Below are 7,842 nucleotides of genomic sequence, written 5' to 3'. Positions count from 1 at the left end.
GAGGCAGGAGAATGGCGTAAACCCGGGAGGCGGAGCTTGCAGTGAGCTGAGATCCGGCCACTGCACTCCAGCTCGGGCGACAGAGCAAGACTCCGTCTCAAAAAAATAAATAAATAAAATAAAATAAACACATAAAATAAAATAAAATCTCACCAAATGATCATGCCAAATAAGGATCCTGCGTGGGAAAAGACGGGGGTCAGAGAAGCCAGATGGAGAGAATTGACAGAGAATTAACAGTACTCACTGTGGAGGTGAGGAAGGGGAGCTCCAGAGGCCCATCCCCCTCCCAGCATGAGTTTGCATGGGGAGGGCAAAGACATTTAAAGAGAGAGGAGTCGGAGCCTGGTGACTCCCACCCTGTGATGCACATAAGTTGAAGTAGGAGAGAGAAGGTGGTGCGCAGGAAAACAAGCCGCAGTGCCTGCCTCCACCTCAACCACTCATGCATCCCCAGCACTTCCCCAATCTGAGACTTAGTTTCTTTGTCTCTACAATGAAGGATTTGGCCCAGACAGATCTCCAAGGTGCCTCATGGCTCTAATACTCTCTAATTTGATGGCTGCAGCCTTCGGCAAACGTGCATAAAATAGATTAGTTTTAGCAGTAGTAAAAACAAAACTGAAAATCAGATTTATCATTTTAATTAAATATACTTTACACCCTCAATTTCTAGGGAGCAAAATGCTCACCCCCCCATCAGTTTTCTCTTTGTGGGAGACATTCATGTCTGACATGCAGTTTAAGAAAATACCAAACCACATTGTAAGATACACAATTAACAAGACCCTAACAGGCATTTCTTAACAGAAAAGTGGGGCTTGGTGGGGCGGGGGAAGAACATAAAAAGGAAATGTCAAGAAGGGGAGGGTCAGGTGGGATCAGGAGCCCAGGGAACTGGGTATCAGGCTAGTAAGAACAACGTGCTACTGTTTTTACTCAGCCCTCAGAAGTCACTATCTCTGGCACTCTGTGGAGCTGGGGACTCTGAAGCGTGTGGTTTGGTTCCCTCTCCCTGGGTGACATAAGGCAAATTGCTCTCTGGACTTTAGAGTGCTCAACTATAAAATGGAACTAAATATACCTACTTTGAGGAACGCTGGGAAAATGTAATAAGATATCTGAAAAGGCTTAGGAAAACAGTAAAGGGTAAAGCACACATGCGAACACAGTATTTATTTTATTTTATTTTATATTTTTGAGATGGAGTTTTGCTCTTGTTGCCCAGGCAGAAGTGCAATGATGCGATCTTAGCTCACTGCAACCTCCGCCTCCTGGGTTCAAGCGATTCTTTTGCCTCACCCTCTCAAGTAGCTGGGATTATAGGTATGCACCACCACGCCCAGCTAATTTTGTATTTTTAGTAGAGAGAGTGTTTTGTCATGCTGGTCAGGCTGGTCTCAAACTCCTGACCTCAAATGATCCACCTGCCTCTGCCTCCCAAAGTGCTGAGATTACAGGCGTGAGCCACTGCGCCCGGCCCAAACACTGTAGTTTGGAAACTCAAGTTGGGGTCCAGAATGCCTGGTCCCCATCTGGTTAGGTATCATGTCCTCTCAGCATGCGTCCCCTAACATCCTTTCTTTCTGCCATTCTCTTCTCCACCCAGGCACGTGGTCCCCACAAAGCAAGAGGAAAGCAGCGCCCCTACCCAGAAGGAGCATCATTTCCTGGGCTCTGGGCTCTGTGGCTCCAGATCATTAACTAACAACCGCGGTTGTAAATTACCAGATAAATCTGGGCTGGGGTCGCCAGTAGGATAGATGAGAATCAACAGGAGAAATAAATCTACAGCAGCAGCTCCCTGAGTTTCAGGAAAGCCCTATAGCCTGGGGGCAGTCAGGGACTAGTGAGAGAGGAGTTTCTGTTTTAGATAAAAACAAAAACAAGGCTGGGCATGGTGACTCAGGGCTTGATTGCCTGAGTTCACGAGTTCGAGACCAGCCTGGGCAACATGGCAAAACTTTGACTCTACAAAAAATACAAAATTTACGGCCGGGCGCGGTGGCTCATGCCTGTAATCCCAGCACTTTGGGAGGCTGAGGTGGGCAGATTCCCTGAGGTCAGGAGTTCAAGACCAGTCTGACCAACATGGTGAAACCCCGTCTCTACTAAAAATACAAAAAAATTAGCCGGGCGTGGTGGTGTGCACCTGTAATCCCAGCTACACGGGAGGCTGAGGCAGGGGAATTAGTTGAACCAGTGGAGGTTGCTGTTAGCTGAGATTGCACCACTATACTACAACTTGGGCAACAGAGCGAGACTCCGTCTCAGAAAAACAAAAACAAAAAATACAAAAATTAGCTGGGACTGGTGGCACCTGCCTACTGAGATTGCACCACTGCACTCCAGCCTGAGCGACAGAGCGAGACCCTGTCTCTTAGGAAAAAAAAAAATCAAGGCCAGTGTGGTAGCTCACACGTGTAATCCCAACACTTTGGAAGGCCAAGACAGGAGGATCCCTTGAGGCCAGGAGTTCAAGACCAGCCTGGGCAACAGAGCAAGACCCTGACTCTGCCAAAATAATAATAATAATAATAATAAGTAATTTTTTAAAAATCTCAGAAATAAAACCAGGAATTCTCCCCACCACCCATTACCACCATTCTCCCAAAAGGATTCAGGTAAGAGTCAAGTCCCCAGACTTTTGCCAGTGCTGACAGAGCTGTCCCTGTCCCTGCCTTATCGAGCTCGGGCGTCCACTCGGTTGCACATTATGAGGAGAGGCTAAGTGGAATAAGCGGTGTTTAATCTTTAACGAGAGAAATCGCCTTGCCTTAGCAGAGCCCCACCCAGCAGGCGCTGTGGCCCCTCATAATTCAAGTCCGTACTTAATTAAAAAGGGGAGCATCCTGGACTCTCCCCAACTGGCACCAATTCCTTCTCATCCTTCACCCTGCTGACATTTGTCTGTTTGTCTCTCTTCAACAGAAAGAGAAAAAAATCAAAAGGAAAAGAAAATGTTATATCCTGCAGCTTTTTGAGAGGTCCCGTCCTTGAGCTGGGGCGCTTCATCTAGAAGCAGAGAGGGCTGAAATCTAACAGGAGGAGACAGAACAGGACAAGGAATGCTTTGCATTTTGGAGAGAGCCCTGAGCTACTGCAAATAGCAAGTATGAAAAGCTAAAGTCACCAGCACCTTCTAAAAATAAAACTTGGTCTCCTTGGGGCATCCTTGATTGCTAGCCTCCGGCACTGGGCTCCAACATTTCCTCCTGGGACAATATTCCAGAAGAAAGGACGATGCATTTATTTAGCCTTGTTTAAAAATATTAAGATGTGGCCAGGTGCGGTGGCTCATGCCTGTAATCCCAGCACTTTGGGAGGTTGAGGCAGGCAGATCACGAGTTCAGGAGATTGAGACCACCCTGGCTAACATGGTGAAACCCCGTCTCTACTAAAAATACAAAAAATTAGCCGGGAGTGGTGGCGGGCGCCTGTAGTCCCAGCTACTTGGGAGGTTGAGGCAGGAGAATGGCATAAACCCGGAAGGTGGCGCTTGCAGTGAGCCGCGATTGTGCCACTGCACTCCAGCCTGGGTAACAGAGCAAGACTCCGTCTCAAAAAAAAAAAAAAAATTAAGATGTTTCTCACTGGGATCCTGACAAGTTCCAATTACAGCACCCCAAAAGGTAACACTCCCCCCCCATAAATAATTCTAAAACAATCCCTTGTGGACTTGGCTCCACAGAGGTCATTGTGTTCATTCTTTTACTCCTGGGAATGTCACACTGTCACACACTTGTGTGTGGGGGTGAGGAGGGAACCAGAATCTCCCACCTCAAACTCTTAACTGCAGCTCAGTCTGCTCTGTCTGCCAGAAGAAATCCTTCATGAGTCTGGCTGGGACAATCTGATCTTCTCCTTCTGTTTCTCCTAAGGTTCTCAAGGACGTCCAATGCCTGTACCACCCAAGGGAAAGAGTCCTCATCTTTAGAACTTTTATATGGAGACTGCTCTCCTCCTCCACAGGATGCCCCTAGGAATTGAGCAAGACATCAGCTTTATCTGTGAGCTTCCTCTTTAGCCCAATACACTCCCAGCTAGCAGGCTGAGGGAGAGCCCCATTTCTTTGGAGTTTCAAGAGAGATCTCAGGTAAGTAGAAGATGGAGAGGAACAAGAGAAGTAGTTGCTTTACCTCCCTGCCCAGCACGTTCTCCAAAAGTGGTGCCTTTCCAACCACGTTGAAGGAAATATATATTGACAAGATATTTGTAAAGACATCTATGATTAAAAAATAAAAACCAGGCTGTGTATAATGTATCATGCCTATAATCCCAGCACTTTGGGAGACCAAGGCAAGAAAATCATTTGAGCCCAGGAGTTTGAGACAATCCTAGGCAACATAGCAGGACCCCATCTCTACAAAAAATTTTAAAAATTTCAAAAATTAAAAATTTAAAAAGCCAGTCGTGGTGGTGGGCACCTGTAGGCCTAGCTACTCAGGAGGCTGAGGAGGGAGAATCGCTTGAGCCCAAGAGGTCGAGGCTGCAGTAATGAGCCATGATGGTTGCACTGCACTCCAGCCTGGGTGACATAATGACAACTTGTCCCTGCGCCTCCCCCACACACAAAAATTCTACTTAGTTCTATAACATTAAAATAATAAATAAATAAATAAGAAAAAGAAAAATGGGCACCAGGCATTTTGGTGCCGGCAGTTAATTTCAGGGGTACATATCCATGTACCCATCATTCAGAAGCCCTGCCGTTTAGAGGAAGCAATGTGAAAGGGGGACAGTGACACAAGACAAAAGGAAGTCAAAGAGTGGCATGTTTTGGTTATCCTCACCCACCAGCCCATGGGGAGGACCCCAGGCTCCCCCTCTTTCATCCCCACCACCTGACCTCTCTGTCTGGTTCATTCCTCTACTGTCTCCAGTCTGGGAGACACTAAGGCGACATAGGACATTACTTGACCCTATTTATCTCGTCCATCTGACCTTGAGGAGCCAAGGTTACCCTACTGGGTTCCACCCTTTAAGGCTCTGGAACTCAGCTCTTCCAGACCATGAGGAAGCCAGGCCTTGAGGATACTTCCACCCTCCTCTCACAGTCACACGGCATAGGTCACCCACAGGATGTCCCCAGCTAACCCAACCCAGAGAACCAAATCCAGCCCTATGCCGCTCATTCTTTGAAACCTGCCCTGGGGAAAGCCTGCTTCTCTGATGGCTCCTGAGCCACCTTGATATCGGATCCAGGTGAATCCAATAGCTTCCTCTCCCTACTCATCACAGTGCTCTGATCTTCCAGCCTCCTGAGCAAGCCACAGCCTGCCTTTATATGAACATTTGCATATCAAAGCCTCACATTTACATTTTATAACTTTGGCTTCTGGGAAACAGGTCAGAGTTCAGCCCCCAATCTACTAGCATAGCCGGGAAAGAAGCATTTACCTGTGCAACCCCCACCAAAGATGTGTTGGAGGGTGTCAGGGAGTACGCTGTATGTGTCCATGAAGCTGTGTGTCCAGGAGGGGACTGTGAGCGTCCTGCATCCAAGAGTGTTCCTGTGTATCTCTGGCTCAGGTGTGGGCTCCATCTGGCCTGTTATGTGGTCCTTCAAAGTATTTGCATGCCTGTGAGTCTGTTTGGGGTGTCCTCAGTCTGTTGTGGGAGCCCTTGGGGTAGATGTGTGTTTGTGAGGGCTCTGTTTCCTCATTTGTAAAATGGGAATGAAAATCCTAATACTTACCTCACAGGATCGTTATGAGGTTGCCTTAGTTAATGCAGGTCATGCACTTACAGCAGGGCATGGCTCGGTACATGTCAGTTATTGTGACTCAATTCCCAATAGAAATTCCAGTCCCTCTATTCCCTCCTCCCCAACTACTTCCAGTGGTGTAAGACGCGAGTGTTCCCCCTTGGAAATATCTGTTCTGAGCCTGGACATTCAATCAGAGGTCAGTGACAGGAGCAGTATCTTCTCTTACCCTGAGGGAGGAAGGCCCCTCAGCCTCTGCCAGGGCTGGGGAAGGATTGGGGATGTGGAGGGGGCACTTACTCACCAGGGAGCCAGGCGTCCTCCAGAAGAATGTAAGAACTCAGAACCAGCAGCCTGGGCAACACAGTGAGACCCTGTCTCTACAAAAACAAACAAACAAACAAACAAACAAACAAACAAACACATTAGCCAGGCATGATAGTGCATGCCTGTAGTCCCAGCTACTCAGGAGGCTGAGGCACAAGAATCGCTTGAACCTGGGAGGCGGAGGTTGCAGTGAGCTGAGATCATGCCAATGCACTCCAGCCTGGGTGACAGAGTGAAACTCCAAAAAGAAAAAAAAAAAATGAATTTCTCATATTTTCACATGTCAAAAAATATTGTGTTTAACAATTTCTTTTTTTTCAGTCATTGAAAAAAGCACTTTGTGGCTTACAGGCCATACATGTCCTTCCATGTCTCTCCTGAGAGCACTCCTTGGCTGCGAACTCAGTTCCAGAGGCTGCACAAAGCTGCTCCCTCTGATTCAGCTTCAGCAGGGAGTCTGCAAAGCCCTGACTGTTCCAGGGGCAGGCTTGGGTGCCACAGGGAGCACCCAGCCTGCTCTCTAGGAACTTCTAATCCAATGGGGGGACCCAAGAAGATCCACAGAGGATTTAATGGTAACACAAGGTTGGGGAAGATCAGCATCATGAAAGAGACCTTATCTTTTCCAATGAACAAATACTTTCTTTTTTTGTTTGTTTTTTTTTTTTGAGATGGAGTCTCACTCTGTTGCCCAGGCTGGAGTGCAATGGCGTGATCTTGGCTTACTGCAAGCTCTGCCTCCCGGGTTCACATCATTCTCTTGTGTCAGCCTCCCAAGTAGCTGGGACTACAGGTGCCCGCCACCACACCTGGCTAATTTTTTGTATTTTTTTTAGTAGAGACGGTGTTTCACCATGTTAGCCAGAATGGTCTCCATCTCATGACCTCGTGATCCGTAATTTGTTGGTGCCCGGCCAACAAACACTTTCTTTACAACATACATTGACAAAGCCGAAGGAGAACGCTGGCTCCCTGGGAGAAGAAATGCACCAGCAGAGACTTCATGGAGGAAATGGCATTAGACATGGACTTAAAAGAATAGGAATTCCGGCTGGGTGCCGTGGCTCATGCCTGTAATCCCAACACTTTGGGAGGCCGAGACGGGTATATCATGAGGTCAAGAGATGGAGACCATCCTGACCAACATGGTGAAACCCAGTCTTTACTAAAAATACAAAAATTAGCTGGGCATGGTGGCAGGCGCCTATAGTCCTAGTTACTTGGGAGACTGAGGCAGGAGAATCACTTGAACCTGGGAGATGGAGGTTGCAGTGTGCCAAGATTGCACCACTGCACTCCAGCCTGGAGACACAGTGAGACTCCGTCTCAAAAAACAAAACAAAACAAAACAAAAGAATAGGAATTGCAGGACTGAAGCTGTCACCCTTCACTGTTTCCTCCTGAAAGGCAGCCCCCTGGCTTTTGCATAAAAACATTGAAGACTTATAGCTATACTCCAGCCCCACACACCTATAATGCCATCACCAGAAGGCAGGCTCCTTGGGCGAGGGCAAGGGCCTTCCTCATTTCTGAGCCTCTGGACATTTTCTGAGCCTAGCACATGTTTTTTTGCAGAGTATATTTCTGTAAATGCTTGTTGAGACTGAATTGAAGTTGGAGTTAGGGGAGATGATGACAAAGTAGATTCCTGATAGAAATTGGACCAAATTAGGTCGGGCGTGGTGGCTCACGCCTATAATCCCAGCACTTTGGGAGGCTGAGGCGGGCGGATCACTTGAGGTCAGGAGTTCGAGACCAGCCTGGCCAACATGGTGAAATCCCTTCTCTACTAAAAATACCAAAATTAA

The sequence above is a fragment of the Colobus angolensis genome, unplaced genomic scaffold (assembly GCF_000951035.1).
Source record: "Colobus angolensis palliatus isolate OR3802 unplaced genomic scaffold, Cang.pa_1.0 Scaffold187, whole genome shotgun sequence".
In the NCBI taxonomy this organism is placed as follows: Eukaryota; Metazoa; Chordata; class Mammalia; order Primates; family Cercopithecidae; genus Colobus; species Colobus angolensis.
This window is presented reverse-complemented; position numbering follows the sequence as displayed.